Raw genomic sequence first — 21,851 nt, forward strand, 5'->3', positions numbered from 1 at the left:
TCGTAGGTGCACTGTACTTACTGGAAGAAAGAATAGAAAGAAAAGAATTCCACCAAAACATCCTCTGCCCTTCCTCCTGTGAAAGAAAATGAGAACTTCCAACCTTCCAACCTGAAGACATCTACTAGCCTTCCCAGATGAAGGAAAGAAGAGCGTTTTCTTCAAAGAGAAAACTTGCCAAAGAGCTGGGTGACAAGCCCTGTTGCTGCTCAGTAATGCCCTTAAGGGGCCCCGCCCCCTGCCTGTATAAAGCATAAAGCCGGGGTGCAGTGGGGCAGACGCAGTTGGCACTTGGCCTCCACAGCACCAGCAAGGTACTGGCAGGAGCTATGGCAAACGAAATGCAAGAAGTGCAAGTTCTGCTGTCCCCGCTGAAAGGGGGGCATCCTCCTGCAGGTAGGTTCCCACCTGTCTGTTCTGCAGACGCTGCAGTTGCTGCCCCTTCCCATCAATGCTCAACTGGAGCACCCCAACAGAGCAGAAGTTCTCAATCCACCCACTATTGCTTTCTCTTCCTGCCACCTGATTTCCTCCTATGCCTTTGATCCTCCTTACCTTGTACATAAAACCACTTGGGGATTTGTCAGGCCCCCATTGAATCAAAAGCTACCAATCTATGGAATTATAAGGCATTCTGTGGACAGGAACAGGTAGGGAAGGTGAACCTGGTAACAGGTTAACTGTGACACATCCACACCTGGATGATTTGCTGCCATGGAAACCTTCCTCCTTAGAGTTTACAGCTCTCAGACTCAGTCTCCCCAAGATGCCTGTGCCTCATCTGACTTCCCAGGTAAACCAGCTTCTGCACAGAGGACAGCAATCCCATCTCTCCCTCCTCAGGTTTTAGGGCTGTGAAATGTCAGCAGGAATGTGCTTTGCCTGTCAACAAGCTGAGAAGCACTTTTTAATAAACACACAAGGATTGGGGGTGGGGGTGCTGACTGGAAAAGGTAGTTACCAAGGTATTTTGCAAAGCATCCACAGTTGTCTTTATTTTTAACTTATGCTATTTATAGCAACCCCCTGAAATATAGAAATGGTTTTATTGTACTTAACCATATGTTCATATTGGCTGAGAAGTACAGGTCTATTTTTAGTTAGTTTTTTTATTCTTTCAATTCCTTAAGAAAGACCTTCAAAGCTTGGTCACTTTGTGATTGCTTTCTCTATTTTCCAAAATTTAGTTGTTGGTATAATTCTTTGGTACCTCTAAACCCAGTTTATTTCAATTATCTTTGCTGCAGAGGCTGATGGCAGGCAATGGTAGGTATAACCTTTGCAAAGGGTCAAAATCAGACACAGGCCAAGCATGGTGGCTTATGCCTGTAATCCCAGCGACTGAGGTAGCTAAGGCAGGAGAATTGCAAGTTCAAAATCAGCCTTAGCAACTTAGCAAGACCCTGTCTAAGGTTAGGTATGTGACTCTGTGGTTATGCAATTCTGGGTTCAATCCCCAGTTCAAAAAACAAAAACACACAAAAAAATAAAAAAATCAGATGCAGTTGCAGCATGTTCTGGTGGGCAGCACAACTGGAAAGTCAGAATTGTTACTTCTTGTTCTGGATTTCTAATACTACACACCATGGCCTAATCTCCTTTGGCAGACTACTGCCATTTTATATTTGTAATTGAATTTGGCAATATTTAACATTACATTTAAAGGTAATGATGCTAACTAATGGTCCAGGAACTATGTATGCAAATTATTGGAAGAGAAATTCATTACATAGATAGTGACAAAAAAAATAAAAAGACACCGTTCTCTTCCCAGCACTTCTAGTTCATCCTTTATAAAACTGGTTAAGCTAAAAACTGATTTGCTAAACTACATTTATACAGAAAGAACAAAGATAAACTTAACTAAAGGAAAGTTTGAATGAAACCACTGGGAACTTTCTGTCCCCACCACTAATGATTGCTAATTACTCTGTATACATAGCACACCATGACTCCATCAAGCATGTCACAATGCCTCTGGCATGACAATTAATTATTATGAACTGTGACACTACAGATAAGAGGTTTTGGATAATTAGAATGGAGATGAAGGCAGACTTTTGCTTCCCCACTGAGCACAAGAGAACAAAGAAGCCTCATCCTTCAGCTGGTCTCGCTATGTATTTTAAATCTAAACCAGTTTGTGATCATGCAAAATTTTATTTATGGAACCAAAATAATTAGGTGCCAAAATTTCACTCAATCTTCACCTGATTTTTGTTAGCAGGAAGTCAATGCAATATGATGAGAAAGGTATGTCAGGGCTTTTGGAATCAGACCTGAGTTCAAACTTTGCTTTCATTCCACATCTCTGAGTCTTCATTTTCTCATTTCTGAAAGGGAGGTAATAAACAACATCAATGTGATAAGATTGGTGTGATGATTAAAAGAGTTTATGTAAAGTAACTGGTACAAGCAGGTGGAACCCTTTAAAATGGAGGCATAGTAAAATACATTGCAGTCAGTAGAAATTATCTTTCCCAATTTCAAAACAGCCCGATGTTGGAGCTGCATTAGGCGCTCCTGCAGTAGTCAGAACAGAAAGAAATATCAGTGGAATAGATCCTCGTGCTGCCCCATCATAGTTAAAAATGAAACCACTCAGAAGTCAGCCAGCTGTAACTCTCCCACCTACATGTGGAGTGCCTACCAGTTTTTCTTTCATGTACGTGAATATAATATATTGCAGCTCTGTTAGCCCTGGTTATACATTTATGCTGTGAAACAAGACTACATTAAACTTGAGGTGGCCTGGGTTGTAGGAAGCATGCTTTGAATCTTCAGCTTCTTTGGATTTGCCTCGCTCTTAGTTTTATAAGCACCCCATTACAAGAACAGCAGTTCCAACAATATGTAATTGGTAGGTGGCCAGGGGAAGCCAAATACATAATGAATAGAAAGAATAATGTCAGTGAGTTTGTCCTATATTCACTGCACTTTTTAATTTGGTTTAAGTCAAATGAATCAGAGCTATCAAAGGATCTCGAATGAATCTCTAGAGAAATTTTCTAGTTCATTAAAGAAAGCAGAAAGTTGAAGGCAGGGGGTATCGTCAAGTGTGAAACATGCAGAACCTGAGGAATGACCCTAACTGCATAAGGACTAGTCTCATTTCTTAAAAACAAACAAAAGTCTTGATTCTCTCTATGCCATCTGCTCAACTGGTAGGGATTGGAGAGGGGCAGGCAGCTCTGTGAGGTTAGAAGAGAGGGGTTGCAAGCCCCACTGCCCCAAATGTCACAGGGAACAGGGGTCTGATGACTGCAGCAACAGCTGTCATTTGCTGAAAGCTGACAGTGCACCCAGCACAGCACAACAACTAGGCATGGCAGCAGCCTTGCAGGTGGATGATGTTTCACAGAGGATCAAACAAACTCAGTGAGATCGAGTAACTTGACCAAAGCCACACAGCTGGAGGGCAGTGGAGCTGGGATTGGAAAATAAAGTTGGCCTCATGCCAAACCCCTCCTGCTCTTAAGTCCTCTCTCTTCGCTCACAATCTTCTCTTGAGGGTTTTGGGGGCCTTGATTGACAACCCAAAGTTTGCTGATAAATCAGCTGTGAATGCAATGTAAACATTTTGCAAACATCTACCTTTCAATTAAAATCTTCAAATAGAAGTTCTCAGTCCCAAGACAGAGTTCGCACAGATCTTTGTGTCATTCCACATTTTTGCATATGTTCTCCATGGATTAGTGAAGGAAAAGCCTAATTTTTCTCACAAGCTTGTTGTGAGCTTAGCTACTCTCAAAAACTGTGCAAAATTGGACAATTATTATATAGAATCCAAAACTGCAAAGTCTAATTTTGAAAGTTATAAACCACCAAATCTACCATGAAAGTACAATTCTTACACAAAGATAGGAGAGAAAAGCTTGAATTTACCCACAAAAATTAAGGGCTCCTAAAAAATCATCTTAAAGAGTAACCTACAGTTTTTGCCTTTAGTTCATTTTAGTTTGGGAAAGAACATAAAGCTTTACCTTAAGTATTTATATTCAAATATGTACTTAAGTCATATTAAAATGTTAAAACAATTCATATTTTACCTTGCCCAATTCCAGTTGTTCTTCCATAAATGTTGAAAAGACAATATAATTCTCAAACATGGAGTTATGTAAATGATTACAAACTTAAACAGATTGATTTGGATACAGTGAGACCTTGAAAAGAGCCCTGGAGTTGCACTTATGTGGTATATGTGAATTGGGTCAGAACATGATTGTGTAGGATAGTAAAAGCTGGTTCATCCAGATCCAGGGAGACCAGTGTGACCAGTGTTCCCAGCAGAGCTTTAAAAAGGACCCTCCCACAAACTAGCTCCACCTGGTTCAGTCACCCCCTGTGGACAGGGCCTCAATCTGTATTTCAATGCATCCATCCTCAGTGTAGGGATGTGGTGGTCTGCTTCTTTCCTGCATATATTTGTGACAAGGAGATTACCCCCAGAACAAGGTTGCTACAGGAACTCTGTTCTGGAAATCCAAGGTCTGGTTTTCTATGCTCCTAAATCACTAAATTAGCACTCACAGCCCTATAACAGAGGATTCGAAGACTGCTGAATGGAAGGAGGAATCTGCTGGCAGGGATTTTTAATTCCTCCTCTCCAGTGTCTGTTTTATTGTTCTTAGGAATGAAAAACTCTCGTGTTTGTGTGGTTTCCTTAATGTCTTTTGGTATTTATTTCTCTAAGTACCCTGTGTTTTTTTCTGAAGGAAGGGGTATGATGGATTTTATTTTGACAGTAGATGAGAAAAGTTTGAACCACTCTAAGGATTTTATAATAAAGATTATCCAGTTTGACTTTTGCCAAATTCTCCAGAATTCTCCTAAGGTATTCATGACAGGAGGACATCTTGCCCTCACTTTAATACCCTGAGGGTCAAGAAATTCATTATTATACCAGGTGAAATCTTTCACATTGAATAACATAGTTATCTGTAGCCAGACCCCATCTTTCTGGCACATCCATTATTTGGTCTTCATACACCCCTCTGGAACAACACAAAATAAATATACATAATAATAACTATTAATTATTAAGTGCCTACCATGTACCAGGTGCTTTTATCACCTCTATTCTCTAGAACAATCCTGAACAGTAAGTATTATTCCATTTTGAAAGATACAGAAACTGAGCCTAAGTAGAGTTTTAAATATTCCACTCCAAGTCACTGTATCATTTTGTTTCCATTACTGTAATGAAATACATGAGACAGGTTAACTTTATAAATGAAAAAGTTTTATTTAGCTCACTTCTGATGATTCAAGGGCATGGCACCAGTATTAGTCAGCTGGGGAGAGGACCTTATAACAGATGGCAGGAGCATGTGTGAGAGGGAGAGATTACATCACCAAACAGGAAGTAAGAGGGAGACTGAGGTCCCATGATGTCTTCCAAGCTCACCCTCTTAGTGGGCCTAAGGACACCCACTGGGCCCCAACCTCTTAAAGATACCACCTCCCAATATTGCCACACCAAGGACCAAACTCCCAACACATGGACCCTTAGAACAAACTCAAACCATATATCCAAGCCACAGCAGTCCATATCCTGGGAGTAGAGCTATCTGACACTACATGACATCTCCTCACCAGGAAACTGCTCTTCCGCCCCCACGGGATGGCTTTTCCTATCTTTGAAGATGATAACCTAAGCTCCCTGAGCCTTTGCTTTTTCAAGAGAGATTTTACCAGATTCCCTAGTTCCTCGTGGGACACAGCTTCCTTCACTCCGGTCCATCTCCTCCAAAGACCCCCAGACATCAATGTCCTTCCAAATGAATGAATTCCAAACAAACTCAACATTACAAAGGTCTTCTCATCTTGAACTTCTATTTATTTTAACATAATAATTTTTCTTCTATAGTTAGTGATAATTATCAGTCAAGGCAGAAGAAAATGTGTAGAAACAATAGCATCAGGGAAAACAAAAGAAACACTAACAAGAACATCATTACAGCACACCATATTTGAAAAGCACTTGTCACAAGAAGAATGGAAAGTCCTGTTGGGAGGAGTACTGGAAACTGAGCCCAGACCTCTGATTTGATTCTTGCTGGCAGAATAGACAATGGTGCAGTGAAGGGGCAGAGCCGCCCCCTCAAACCTTCTTCCTGAGAAAGCCCACCCTCTGGTTTAATTCACCTGTGCTCCAGGGCTATTCAGAAGATGTTTCCATGTCATTTCACTTCTGTTGCCGATAACTTTGTAAGATACTTAAAGACACTTAAAGCAGATTTTTTTCTTTTCTAAAATGAATCTAACATTATAAAATTCTACTAAGAGGCTTACGTAATCAATGTATTTTTCATAAAGAATGGTAATTTAAGTGATCGAGTTGTGTTTATGCTATGAATACAAGTATGACTCAATAATAAGGCACCCATTAACATAACAACCACATTAAAGGGAACACTCATAGAATTCATATCCATGAATTCTAAAAGGCATTTGAGAAAATTCAAGATCTATTCCTAATTTTAGGTCCAATAAAATAATAATAAAAGGCTACTTCCTTAACATCTTGAAAAAGATATGAATTATACACACACACACACACACACACACACACACACACGCACACATATTTACATGAAGAAAGAGAGTATAAGCCACCAAAGTATACGTTATGTTTAAAGGGAAAACACTAAAAGCAATCCCTTAAAAATTAAGAAGGCAGGTTGGGGACATAACTCAGTTGTAAAGCACTTGCCAAGTGTGTACAAGGCTCTAGGTGTGATCCACACAGCACTGGAAAAAACAAGGGGGAAGGCAAAGGAGGCAATATTATTCTTTGCAGATTATGTCATTTTTTAAAAATCTGGACAACCTGAAAGAATCTAAAAAAAAACAAAAAAAAAAAAAAAAAAAAAAAAAAAACCTATAATGAGCAATAAGAGACTTCAGTAAATCCTGGGTAGAAAATCAAAAATATCAAAATAATAACAATCTGTTAGCGTAATAATGGAATAGACCCCCATTTACAATAGCAGCAATAATGAGAATGCTTAGACAATGAACCTAATAATAAACAAGTCAGGAACACAGGAGAGGATGTGAAAAATGGAAAAGCACACTGTTCTTAGAGAGTCACCAGGAATGTAATATAAGTTTTCCCTTCGAAAAAAACTATATGACCAAGGATTTTTTTTTTAAATAGGGAATGGACAAACTGTTTCTGAAGTTCTCATGAAAAATAAGTAAGAATAACTAGTAAAATTCTGCAAAGGAAGTGTAACAAGGAACTAACAGTTAAATAGTGAGATCATAAACTGGAGCATCCTCCATGATGGGCAATTTGGCAAAATTTAGCAAAATTCCAAATGCACATATTCTTCAGAGCTAATCAGATCACTTCTCAGAACTTATCCCACTGATACACTTTTGCTGATGCAAAATCATGTTTATAGAAGGATACTCACCATAACATTGTTAGTGACAATGAATTAGAAACATAAGAAAAGTCCAACATTCCCAAACTGGCAAAGTAAACAAAGAATGTTCATATAATGGGATTCTTTATAAAAGTGTGTTAAAAAGAAAGACACACAGGGACTGGGGATGTAGTTCAGTGGTAGAGCACTTGCCTAGCATGCCTGAGGGCCTGAGTTTGATCCTCAGTACAAGGGAAAAAATTGATACATAGATGAAGATATATTAATGTATGGAACTTTCTCCAAAATATATGGTTAAGTGAAAAAAATAAACAGGATGCAGAACAAGGTGTATCTTATGCTACCATTTTTAAAAATAATGCATAAAATATCTGTCGATAACATAAGAAACTGGTAACATGAGCAGTATCTAGGGAGATGATCTGCGAGGTTGGGAAATAATGGTTAAGAGGGAGACCACAGACCATTTTTATGCCTTTTGAATTGTGTCTTCTGTATGTATTACATAACCAAAAATAATTAAATAATAATTTCTAAAGAACAATGAAGAAGTCAAATTACTAGGGCATTGAGAAATAGAAGAGGTTCTCTTTATTTTTCACTTTATTGGAACTAGTTACAGAAAATTGCCCATGTGGCATTTCCATAAAAAGAATTAACAAGTTCAAACAAATCAATGTCCATTTAGTTATTTCTCATTTGAGCTTGTCAGATTTTAGATGTGCAAATTTCCTGGGAACTGAAAAAAGTATTTGCTTTGACTTGCAATCTGAAATGGGTTGTTCATTTTCAAAAGCTGATTCCATTCGACATTGTTCAACACTTGAATTGCTGTTAGGTCATCTGTAGCCTAATTAACACTAATTGATCTCTTGAATGGCAGGATTATTAATGCAGTTTAATTACTCATTAGAAACTCCGAGTGAGGCCAACACTGAGGTTTGGGGTCTGGGCTGGAAGGTGGGTACTCAGTGGAATTTTAAGCACCTCTGTTGAATTAAATGCCTGTTATCACTGTGAGTTCTGACTTTTGGCTCATCCCTCAGACTCTGACTTTTGAAAGCTTTGGTTGGAAAAAAAAAAAATGCAAGCCATGCAAAAGCGGTAATCTCATGGGAAAACCAAGGGGTCACATTGTATTGTGAATTGCTATCACAAAGAATGTAATTGGTGTGATAACAAGAAAAAATATTTTTCAGTGAAATACGTAGGGGAGTATGTTGTTATTCTCCTCCCCAAATCTAAGGTGTAACCTTCTGCTTTTTCAACCTCAGTTCCACTTCTCTGGGCATAAACAAGCCGACCTCAGCCCTTCCTCTGCCCCCACCTTTTTTCCCCAGGAAGTAATTTTTTTTCTTTTAATTTTGTTGTTTTATACGAAAGTTTAGAACTTCGGAAAATAAGTTTGAAAATATTTCCAAATCTAAATTCCTACCTTGAATAACGTGTTGATGCTTGTTTGTAGTCAAAGCTGGAGGAATGCGAATCCCCAAAAAACAAGAAATCGGAGTTTTGGAGAGACATACCAAAAAAACGGGATTGGAGAAAACAAGGTAGGGGGTGCTTAATTTCTTCTCCTTCCTCACCTCGAGGAGTGTTAAACAATTCTGATCCAATTCCCTATGCACTTGGAGGCAGCCAGTTGGAGTAGGGTGGGGGTCATGATTGGTGGCGACTTGGCAGTCAGGTGGTTACTAAATGGAAACTCTCTCTGGGCTCCCCGAATGACCCACCACCCATCCTCCTCCTCTCAGTGGCCAGCCCAGCTGCCTCCTACCGACTTTTCAAGGTGTCCAATTCTGGCACACACATCCCTTTACCCTATTTTCAGATCAGCCTTTAAAATGTCACTAGGCTGGCCTATTTTCATAACATGATTTCTGCTGAAGCAAATCTCTTGAATTAAAAATAAATGGATATTTTTGTTTTGAATTCACCTCTCAATTATTTAAGAAACTAATGGCCACTATATTTGGCATAGCCGGAAGGCATATAGATTCTGAGGCTTGTCTCTCCTGGCTTTTTCCACCTTGACCTTGACACAATAAGCTATTCCAAGAACCCAGCAGAGTGGCAGGCTGAATCCCAAGCACAATTGGCCCAACCACTCTACACCTTGTTAAGGAAAATGAGTACATTTGAAAAGAAATAAATTGGTTCCTCCAAGAAACTCAGTGAGGGGCACTTCAGAGACTTAATTTTAAGATGGTTCCTATAGATCAGTTGATGAGCGATTCAAATGGAATTAATGGAAGGATGTTCAAGTCACAGCCCTTCAAACCAGAAAGAGAATATGGAGGAAGCACACTGGGATTTCTTCAGCTCTTTCAAATAAAATTGATTTTAAATCACTTTTTAAGGTTTTTTTCCCCCTAATTTATAGGAAGGAATTTTTTTAGAATCCCTGCCACATTAGAATGAAATACTGATTTGCCACCATTAGCAACAAGCCATTTATTTTCTTGATATCAGAAAATAACCTTCATATGAGGAAAGTGAAGCTCTAAGTTCTTACAAGTGCATGTACATTATGTATCTTCTCGCCCAGCATCTAGGGCAGATCCTAGAATAGTGGGGACCTGCTGTAAATGATACCAGACAATTGTTGACTTAGTGAGCCTATTCTGTTTCTAAGGCCTGATTGAAGCACAAGCCTTATTTATCATGACCACAGCTGAGCCAGGAGCTCAGGCATTGACGAATCTGGGCTTGGAAATGAGTTTACGCAGGCAGGTAACCAGTGAAGAGGTCATTTGTTTCTCTGCACCTCAGAAAATGGAAAAACTTACTATTAATTCTAACATCAGTTGAACGATGCAGGCAGAGGAATTGGTTAGAGAGTAATAAAGTAGTGATTGGAACCTTTTTGAAAATTCATTTGTTTTCTAGTAGTCATTAAAAGATGGGAATTGGACTACTACAAACTTAAACAGCAAGAGAACTCTCTCTGCTGCCCGAATTACCATGGACAGAATCAGGTTATGGGAGGCTTGAAGCTTGTAGAATGGGGGAAGCACTTTAAAGAAAAATAAGCAAAACTTAGGAATATGAACTGGCTAGGTCTCCTCCCAGGTGTCTTGGAGGGAGCCTGTGTGTTGAGAGACCCTGATGGATAAGCTGCATTTTCTCCCTGTAAATCCCCTCTGCTAGTCACATCGCTTACACAGGTGTGTGCACCAGGTAGGAGCGTCCCATTTTCATAAACAAACACTTCCTACATCTTCTTGGAGAATAGCTTTTTTAAAAAATATAGAAAATAAAATTTTAAGCACCATCAATCTGTGTCCATTTTCTAACAACTTCTAGTAACCAACACAAGTTATCCAGACAGGCAAACACAGACTTCCCTTCCAGACACTGTCCTGCAGACTCAGCCCTGATTGAAACCCTCCCACAAAATAACTTGGCCTGAGAGAAAGAAGCCAGACGCAAAAGAGTATGTGCTATAGATGGTTCATTTTATGAAACACAAAAATAGTCAGAACTGATCTTTGGGGCTGTAAATCAGTGTAGGCAGCTGGTTTAACTAGTGTTTATAGTCTATTAATAATCACCAGGTTAGGGGGCTGGGGAGATAGCTCAGTTGGTAGCGTGCTTGTCTTGTAAGCATAAGGCCCTGGGTTTGATCCCCAGCACCCCCCCCAAAATAATAATAATAATCACCAGGTTATATATTTACAATATGTGCATTTTCTGCATATATATATATATTATAGTTAAATGAAAAGCTAAAAAGATAATTATAACATTAAACTGGACTCCAAAGTTTGTGGCAGCACATGGATATACAGAGCAGATTGTTTGTCTTCTAGGTGTTGCCAAGTCAAAGAATCAGCACTCTGTATAAATTGTTTAGCTCTTCAGTGGGAAAATTTTAAGTCCTGTTTGAAGTTCCCTTTCATCTTCACAGTGCCATTGCAAATGTTGCCAAAATGCAGACACTGGCTGCCCTGAATGACACACTGGACAAGGTGAGTATGCATAAGGTGAACCATGTGATGCTCCAACTTGGCTTACCCAACACATGGAGCCATGTGAGCCAGCAGGTGACCACTGACGTTTTTCCTAGCCTAGTGGTTTGATGTCCTTGTGGGGGAAAATAAATCTACTTTTTGCCAGAGGAACATAAAGTGGTTAGTGTGAAGAAAAAAAAAAAGAGCTATTTTTCTCAAATTCCTAAATAAATCATTTCAAAAATATGAAAATAAAGTGAGAATCATGAAGCTGAATTTGTAACACTTTTCCATCCCAAATATTTCTGGGAAACATTGGCATGTTTTTATAAAAGACAACCTGTGTATTGGGAATTCAGCAGTTTTTGACCTTCCTCCTAACTCAGCATCCCATACGGAAATATTTGACTTGAGGAACAGGTGGGCAGTAGAGGGTTACATGGTATAGGATGGAGGAAGACTGAGTACCAGCTGGGTTTATCCAGTAAAGTCTGTTTATAAACATAGTTGGCCATTGCTATTTTTACTTCTATATCTTGAATTTCTTCTAAGTAGCTCAAGAAACTCAGAAAAAATCTTACTAGGTAGATAGCAACTTGGTTTGTTGGATTCAATAGTTTGTTTGTTCCTAAATGTTGTAGGTAAGCTTAGAGGGGGACTTTATTCTACTTCTAGGAGGCAAGCACATTATATTTAAAATAATAAGGACCATTCTTTCTGCTGCTACACTTTATTGAAGTGACAGAACAGGGTAGCTTCTGTAGAAGAAAGACTTGCTGTTGTAGGGGAGTTTAAAAAAATTTCCTCCACATTTGTGAGGTTTGATCATGTAGTCTGAAAAAGGCAGATTTAACAGAGAAAATGTTATATAAAATTATATACAATGTTATAGCATGCATGGAAGTATCATGGAAAAAAATGAGTATTTAAGACCCCAGTGAGAATTAGAAACTCATGCACTTGCTGCATAGGGGAAAGGGAAGTGGAAATGTGGGCAATTTCAAATATGAATAAATAATTGCAGAGGAGATGAATGGACCTGAAGAATGCGACAGTTTGTGGCAAAATCTGTCAGGACCGTGGATGTGGTGTGAGCTCTAGTCTTTCTTTCTGCAATATATCAATCTCCACTGGTTAATAAGACATCTGTGGAAAGGATTCACAACTGAGAACCTTCTGGAAGATCAGCCTGTAGAACAATAGGGGAGCTTCAGAGAAACCTCCTCCCTGCATTTGCTACTCTAGGTTCCTTGAGTCTGAGTAACCAGCATACCAAAGTGCCATATTTTAAGATAAATATTTTGCCAAACTCAGGGGATAGAAACTGTGCACCTGGCCTTTGGGGTCCCCATTTGGTGCCATCTGCCACTTACTATGGGCATGGCCTTGAACAAGTTACTTATCCTGTGCCTCAGTTTCCTCCTTTATAAAGTGGAGGTAAAGAAGAGCATAGAGCTTGCAGGGTTGTTGTGTGGAGTAAATGAGTTCATACACATGAAGCTCTTAGAAGAGAGCTGGGCAGAGTAAGCTCTGCACCTCTATTAGGATTAGCAGCACTGGTTTTATGGCAGTGAAATGAAAAAGAATGTCCAAAATACATGATGTCACAGGGCCAATTGTATAAAGCAAGATCTTGATGTTCAGCTATAGCTGTAGTCTTCTAACATAGGAGGGCTTGATTCTCCCACTCAGAGTTGGGGTGAGGCCACAGGTGATTATGCTACGCAGTTTCAGAAGCAGGGCTGATGGAGGATGCCCTGCCAGGTAACAAAAGCTGCATGCACCTGCATCTCGTTCTCATGTTCTTGCCACTGAACACTTCATCCTCAGGGCATCAAAATGCCCCCTGTCCTACAATATAGGCCAGAGCCTATATTGCACTTTTATAGACATTTATGCTAATGTCTATGATACAGAAGGTTCTTTCTCTTTCCATAAAAAGTTTCACTTCTAGCCCAGGCATGGTGGTACACATCTGTAATCCCAGTGATTCTGGAGGCTGGAAAGGCTAGACAGGAGGATGGCAAGTTCAAAGCCAGCCCCAGCTGGTCCTAAGCAACTTAGCAAGACCCCGTCTCAAAATTTTTAAAAAGTAAAGCAAAAAGGCCTGGATTTGTAGCTCAGTAGTAAAGTGGCCCTGGGTTCAAACCACAGTACTTAAAAAAAGAAGTATGACTTCTTTGTTTCAAAGAAGGAAGGCAGGAGGATCACAAGCCATGTCAGCCTAGGCAACTAAGCAAGACCTCATTTCAAAATAAAATTTTTAAAAAGGTGGGGGGCTGGGGACATAGCTAGCCAAGCATGTGCAAGACTCTGGTTCAATCCCCAGCACTGAAAGAAAAAAAAAAAAATAAAGATAAAAGAAAAACCATTTCCTCACATAACAATGATAACCAAATAATTATCAAGATGTATTTAGAAAATACAAGGGAATAGTGAGATGGTGTGGTGTTCTATTACAAATGCTTTTAAAGCAACTATACTTATTTTAAAAATCCAAACTTGGTCACCCAGCTCAGTGCTCACTGGAGCAGGATGGTAGCTCAAACTGTGCAGATCTCTGGACAGGAGGGCAGGTCTGACATCAGCCACAACCTGCTTGGTTCCTGGGCTGGCTCTGTCACTGACTATCAGTGTGTCCTTAAGCAGCTTTCTTCACTTTCTGTGCTTTTCTTTCCTTATCTGTAATTGGAATGTGATTAATAGTATCTACTTCATAGGAATATTATAAGAATAAAAGGAAGTCACATAATACATGCAAAGTTCTTCATACAATCCTCCTTTAGTAAGTGTTGGCTTCTATTCCCAGGCATGCATCCAGCCTTCCATCACTTGGAATCTCAGGCACAGGATAAGGAGCAAACACATGGAACAAAAATAAGTTCCAAGAGTACCATAAGTGATTGGCTCAAACGTGGAAGTTGGTGTGCAAGAAAAAAAAGAAAAATCTCCCCTGAATCCATAATTCAGCCTGAAGCTTAGTTGGATTTCATAATAAAACTCCCTCAACCTGGGGTTGAGATCAGTTGTCAGGGCCTGGGGTTGAGGGAGGGAGCAACTACAATGAATGGGAGCGAATTTTAGGAGATGATGAATAGTCCTGTGTAGAGGTGGTGGTCGTGGATTATATGCACTTATCAAAACTCACACCTTGATTTTTTTTTTGGCGGGGGTGCTGGGGATCGAACCCAGGGCCTTGTGCTTACAAGGCAAGCACTCTACCAACCGAGCTATCTCCCCAGCCCCTTGATTTTTAAAATTGAAAAAAAAAATACTACCTAATCTATACTGGCTGATACAAAAATTAAAAGACACAAAAGATAAGGAGATAGAAATATACATCTCAATCTTTTGATAGATTTCACCTGCATTATAGTGCTTCCCCTATAATACATATTGTCATGGAGACCTAACAACATACAAAAGACCAGAAGAAATACTGGAGACCAGAAGAAATACAGGAATAGAACGGAGGACCCCTGCATCTATTACATTCATTCAGCTACCATTATGTCTAGTCCCAAGCAACCACGTTATTCCTTATTTCTATTTTAACAATGTTAAGAGTCTAAGATAACCCCTATCCTTGGGATCTCATCAATCATTCAGTCATGACAAGAAATTTCTATCTATCTTTGAATATCCTACTTTAAAATCAACTACAGTTTTAGGATTTGGGAGATTGAAAATAATCCCCAAAGGGCTGGAACTGTACAAATCTAAGTGGAGAACAGCCTAAACTTCCCCTCCCACAATTTCCTCACCCACTCTCCAGGTAGACTTTTTTCTCCCACCTGGCCCCTTTTTTTCCCTCTCTGCCTCTCCAGCCAGCCCTTCCCCACCTCTCTATCCCTAAACCATGAGAGGACTCATGTCCCCCAGTGACTGACCACATGATGTGATGTTCCTGCAGAAAAGGGGTTCTGTAATCTGATGGCTCCCTGGCCTAAAAACCTGGGAGAGCTAGTCTTAACTAAGTTGCCCCTACTCCTTAAAGCTACTCCTTAGAGGTTATTTACCATTTTAGATGTCATGTATCTCCTCTGAGATATATAGTTGATCATTTGCTTAAAAATAAATAAATAAAAAGAATTCGGGCTAGGAGTGAAAAAAATGATACTGCCAAATAAATTAATTCTCTAGACAGTGGTGAAAATTAAATTTGGCAATAGCTGTGACGCTTGTCAGCACATAAAGTATCCAGTTAAAACCTTCGTAATGGAGGTGGGTTACAGAGTGGAGGGGGCTGGAATGTGGAAGCCTGGTAAAAGTTTGGATTACTTTTCTCAAGTTGCCAGACTTTGGGTCACCACCCCAAAGTCAGTGAGAGGCATGTGAAATGGAATCCTGGGGGAGAGAAAACTATCAAAGACATCTGCAAATTTAAAAAGGTTCTTCTTGTTCTGTAGATTAACATCACCGTAGGAGTATCCTTGAATTTCATTGACATGAGCTGAATGTTTTGTTTTAAGCACTTTGCTTAACAGGGTGTGGAAATTTAAGTGCCAACATTGGAGTTGGAAGTTAACACCCTGGAAAGATGAATGGGAGAGCTGCAGTCTGTTCCTACTACCCAATGTCAGACTCTAAAACAAACATGCTGCTGATTTTCTTACATCTAGAATTTCCTTCACAGCTCAAGTCATAAAGACCTTTATCACAGTTCCTTTGTTTTTGGTGCGAAACTAAAATATAGGCTCTGAAGTAACAGCTCCCCACGATGAAGGTAAATTCTCAACATGGGAGTTTCTCTTGATCTGCTTTTCAAGTTCAACATGTTGCCCCTGTGATGAAGCCACAGCAAGGCAGAGTCCTGGCAGATACAGGGCCGTAGGATTCTTCCTCTCCTAGGGTTCTGTTAGATTTCTTACCCTAATGAACCAAATAAGAAACACCTTTCATTCTAACACTATCATTTTACAAAGGCTAATGATGAAAATTCCAGTTAAGATGCCCATCTGAAATACAGTCAGCTGGTTGTAGGTTGTACTCTGGAAAGTGATTTCTACTTATCTCTAATTCAGACTTGAAAACAAAATCTTCTCATCCCCATTGATACAGCAAAGAATGTATGCTTTAGGGACAAACCATTTTATTTAGTTTCATCAATTCTGATGGCAGATGCTTTATGGACTCTCCACCCACAGCCTCAAACCCTTCTACATCAGGATATTCCTGAAGGAATGAAAAAGAGAATTTGAATCTCCTGTTATATTTTCAAGAGTTGTTATAGAACTCTCCTACTGGCCCCCCAAAACCTCTACACTTGTGACTTAATAATTATGAGCAGCCTCTCTCTCTCTCTCTCTCTCTCTCTCTCTCCCTCTCTTTCTCTTATTTTTATTTATGTTTGTGTGTGTGTGTGTGTGTGTGTGTGTGTGTGTGTGTGTGTGTGTGTGACTGGAGATTGAACCATTGAACTCAGGGGTGCTCTATCACTGAGCTACATCCCCAACCCTTTCATTTTATTTTGAGACAGGATCTCACCAAATTGCCCAGGCTGGCCTCAAACTTGCCTCCTCTTGCCTCAGCCTCAGCGTGCACCACCATGCCCTGCCTATAGGCTGTTTGTCCCAGACTATTATCTTTACCAAAATCAATTCCCAATTGCCATTTGGGCCAACATTTCCACTCCTAGGAATATAATGAAAAGCTGAACGTAGGGTCTTGAACAGATAATTTGCATACCGGTGCTCATAGCAGTATTATTTGCAATAACCAAAAAGTGGAAACAACCCCCCAAGTTTCTGGGGATGGTAAATAGATAAACATACATACACTGGAATATCACTCAGCCTTTAAAAAAGGAAATTTGGATACATACTTTAACATGGATGAATTTTGAAGATATTTTATGCTAAGTGAAATAAGTCAGACACAAAAAGGAAAACACTGAATGAATTCTACTTATATGAGGAACCTGGAGTAGTAAGATTCATGGAGACAGAAAGCAGAGTGGTAGTCTCCAGGAAGGGTTAGAGTTATTGTTTACCAATCTGGGATGATAAAGTTCTGGAGATGAATCGTGGTGATGGTGGCACAATAAAATGAATGCCACCAAACATACACTTTAAAAATGGTTCGAACAGTCAATTTTATGTTGTATTTTACTACAATTTTTTTTGTATTGGGACTTGAACCCAGGAGTGCTCTACCACTAAGCCACATCCTAGCCCTTCTTATTTTTATTTTGAGATAGGGCCTTGCTAAGTTGCTGAGGCTGGCTTTGAACTTGGAATCCTCCTGCCTCAGCCTCCCAAGCTACTGGGATTATAGGCATGGTCACCATGCCTGGCCTACCATTTTTCAAATGACCAAAAAAATAATAATGTAACCTGTCAATTGTAGAGATCATCTTGGAGGTTACCAAACAAGTTAATGCTGAATTAAGCAGCAAGTGTGTTCTAACACACTCTTTTCCCTTCTCCTTTCCTTTCATGCTTCCACCTACCATCTTTTGTGCCTAAAGAACAGCAATCAACATGTGGCTTTGTCCCTTTCAGCCCCAGCTTGTCTTGCCCCACCTCACCATGGCTAATGCCCAGATCTCTGTTATAACAAGCCATTTGGTTCTTTCTCATCCCCTTTTACCTTACATTTGACCTTCATTGCCAAATTATTCTTCCTGCCTGGAATCTCTTGAAAATGAGTTAAGCTAACCTGAAATATCCCATCTGGTTTAGTTGCAACTAATGACATCCAGTCTGGAAACACACTACTGAAGTCAGTGACCTCTTAAATTTCCTTCTGGTTCTAATGTTAAAAGAAAAACAAAACAAAACCCTCTGCCCTTACCACACTGCAGAATGCATGTCTTGTGCGCTGAGGATAACTGATCTGAAAAGAAAAAGAAAAAAAGTTCCCAACTCTTTTTCAGACTCTGAAGCACATTATGACTAATAGCTCAATTATGCCATTCTAATCTGCTCAGATGTCAGAAACCATCCTTGGGCTTAATTATTACACAACTTGTACCTGCTCATTGCAAAAGAAAAATAAATAGAAAAATACTGATAAGACAAAGGAAAAGACTGACTTGCCCATGATTCTATCCCCTTAGCAATAATCATTGTTAACAATTCAGCGTATAGTCTTCCAGTGTGTTTAATTTTTTAAGACCAAGAAGAAAGGCCTTCTTAGAGTCAGGTTTCACATAAAAGGGACATCTGTGTGCCTATAGCTTAGGCAGGGATACTTGAGATGAGATGTAAGACACGCGTGTTTTCCCTGGTTTAGACAAGCCCAAACAAACCATAAACAATGTGATGCCTGGGGTCAAGAACAGTTTATCTCTCGCTTTTATTTAATTTGAGTGTCAAGGAAAATGCATTTAAGTTCCATAGTGATAAGTTAAATTCCTAGCAAACAGATGTACCCCTTCCTTGCTGGCTAAGGTGTTGTCCTTAAGTACTTGTTTTAGTCAGCTTTTTCACTACTGTGACTAAAAGACCTGACCAGAACAATCATAGAGGAGGAAAAGTTATTTAGAGGCTCACAGTTGCAGAGGTCTCAATCCACAGACAGCAGGCTCCATTCCTTGGGGTTCAAGGTGAGGCAGAACACCATGGCAGAAGAGTGTGACAGAGAGAAGCAGCTCACATGATGATCAGAAAGCAGAGGGAGAGACTCTACTTGGCAGATATAAAATATATGCCCCAAAGGCACACTCCCAATTGACCCACCTCCTCCAGTCACACCCTACCTGCCTTCAGTTTCCACTCATTTAATCCCATCAGAGAATTAATTCATGGATTGGGTTAAGACTCTTATAATCTTATCATTTCTCCTCTAAACCTTCTTACATTTTCTCACACATGAGCCTTTGGGGGACACCTGGCATCCAAATCATAACAGTACTTTACAATGTATTGATGGACCAAGAACTAGAAGGGACCCAGAAGATCACCGGGTCCAAATTCTCCTCGTAGGAAAACTACAGGTGAGGTGCACAGCAGTCCTGAGCATCCTTCTCATTTTAGGTTGTCTTTAATATAAATTCCAAAAGGTCTCTTGGTTCCATAGGAAATTCCTCTTCTTGCCAAAAAGTCCCAGTCTGTGTTAATTTGAATCCATTTAAACCTGCTTCCTCATAGATGTCTTCCATGGAGATGACTAATAATGACTTTGGTTACCCAATCTTGTATGTCATTCCTTGGTCTCTCTTCACCAAGTTATTTAGAATGAAACACATGGAATGGCCAGAGTCATGATGTTCTAACCTTATAAACAGCAATTTCACATGCTTTGACCTAATAAATAACCATAACTCTTCTTAACTCCTACCAGATACTCTTTATTTCTGATCTTCTGATAATGGAACCCCTGCCAGGATCTCTTGCAGTGTTCCAGTAGGCCTTCTTATAATAGTAACCCATAAATACAAACTAGTGTCAGAATAATTGTTAATAGTACAGAACACCAATGCAAATAAACTTACTCATTTCTACTTTTTAAAATGTTACTTCAAAACATAAATATAAATGCATGTATATAATATATTCGCTTATATATCAAACATTTATCATTTTAAAAATTCAAGACAAGTTAAAGAGGGAAAAAACACTTTAACACATTCCCATGGATCCAGGATGGAAATGATAAGGAAAAAAGAGGTATTATATAACAAATCAACAAAACTGTGAAATTCCCTACCAAATATATTGCTTCTTCTACGACTTTAATATTTATGACCAAAAATGGCCAATATGATTATTCTTTTCTTCCCTTCTCACCTTTTAGCTCAACCATAATTTCCAGCCACAGTGCACATGGCACATCAAAAACCCACACCTGCTCTGGTGAAGGTCACTCCACTGAAAAAGATCTACATTATTCAGCAGCCTCGGAAATGTTAAGCGAGGACATGGGACGTAAAATACAGCCACCTGGCCACCTGCCGCCAGCATCTGACAGCATAGCAAAAAGGACCAAACCTGTCCATAGGCCTAGTGCACTTGCTTGGTAAATAAAACAAGTTTTGTATCTTTCCTTTTGACTTTAGATAATAAAGCATCCAAAACTGGAAATTTGATGCATTCCTGTGACTCTTTTTGTTGCATGTCAGGATCCCATGGATATTTACATATGTAATTCTGTGGACTAAGAAAAGAATCCAGAACATCTAACTATTCCACTCCACTGCCCCTGTGCTGGGCCAATGCCCTCCTCCTGGTGGCTGACCCTGAGTTGTTCCATCCACATTGAATTTTCCTTGCAGGCAAAGGCTAGAGAGGAGCACTCTGAGTTTTGTGAGGGCCAATGCTTATGCAAGGTAGGTGTGACACTTTTTAAAAATATTTTTAGTTGTCAATGGACCTTTATTTATATTCATTTATATGCAGTGCTGAGAATCGAACCCAGTGCCTCACACATGCTAGGCAAGCACTCTACCACTGAGTGACTCTTAATTTGTATGTTTTAGGATGTTCCAAGTTTTCACTTGACGTAAAATGTCCTTTTTTCCAGTTCTATACATAAATACAGTTTTGTTTTGAAGGTTTAGTGAGGGAAAATGAAAAAAATAAATTGATTATAAACACATTTTCTTCTGCCAAGTAATCAAAGATAAAACTATAGTTTCCACAGATTTCTGAAAGTCCCCCCCAAAAGTTAATGCTCTAAAATCAAAGAGATTGTGGTGCTACACAGCATGGCAGTGTACTGTGGGGTTGATTTTGTTGGAGGTGGGATGGAAAAAGAAGTATTGCTATTACTAAACCTGCTATAGCTCTTCTGCTCTGCCACCACACGAATGCGCACACACACACACACACACACACACACACTTCATACACTTCACGTCATCACACGTGAACAGCCAAGGGCATCCTCACATGACCGTAGGAAATAGCCCCATTCTTTCTCCACATTCTTCCTCCACAGAATAAGTTGTCGCTCACTGTCCCACGATTCTGTACCTGAGTTGATCATGATATCCAACCAAAAGCTCTCTTTACCCAAGGAAAGGGATCAGCACTTTAGCTGGTCCTTTTGCCGGTTGACAACCCTTAGAATCAGCCTGGTGCCAAGTCATTCTCTGATTTCTGGAAATCCAAAGATACCTGTCTAAACCAGTGATCATAAGGATTCATCCTCTCTCTTCTGCTTTTTGTTTGTTTCAGTAATAAGAGAATTGTTTGAGATAATAGAAAGCCTTCAGGCAGGGCTGGGGATATGGCTCAGTTGGTAGAGTGCTTGCCTTGCAAGCACAAGGCCCTGGGTTCAATCCCCAGCACCACAAAAAAAAAAAAAAAAAAAAAAAAAAGAAAGCCTTCAGGCAATGCCAGCATAAATCAATAAGACAGTCCTAACCACCCCACTTTGGCCTAGCCCAGCTCCCAGTACTTTGCAGCTACTGTCAGGATACTTCTATGCAGGAAGTGTACAGAAGTTCAAAATCAGTTCCCAAGGGGACAGGAGACTGAGTTACGATTTAGGAGACTGAATTCTACTTCCGACCCTTACTAGTTCTGAAACCTTAGGCAAGCCTGTCATCCTGCCA

General features: G+C 39.7%; 1 pseudogene across 1 annotated transcript; it reads left to right on the forward strand.

Annotated features, from left to right (window-relative positions):
- The first annotated feature begins 238 nt into the window (after positions 1-238).
- LOC306656527 (death-associated protein-like 1) lies at positions 239-20,378 on the forward strand (annotated as a pseudogene). The gene is made up of 4 exons (XR_013767027.1): positions 239-396; positions 8,863-8,950; positions 11,308-11,368; positions 20,090-20,378. The product of XR_013767027.1 is annotated as a death-associated protein-like 1 (transcript).
- The last annotated feature ends 1,473 nt before the right edge of the window (positions 20,379-21,851 follow it).

Source organism: Sciurus vulgaris (assembly GCF_902686455.1).
Source record: "Sciurus vulgaris genome assembly, chromosome: 3".
In the NCBI taxonomy this organism is placed as follows: Eukaryota; Metazoa; Chordata; class Mammalia; order Rodentia; family Sciuridae; genus Sciurus; species Sciurus vulgaris.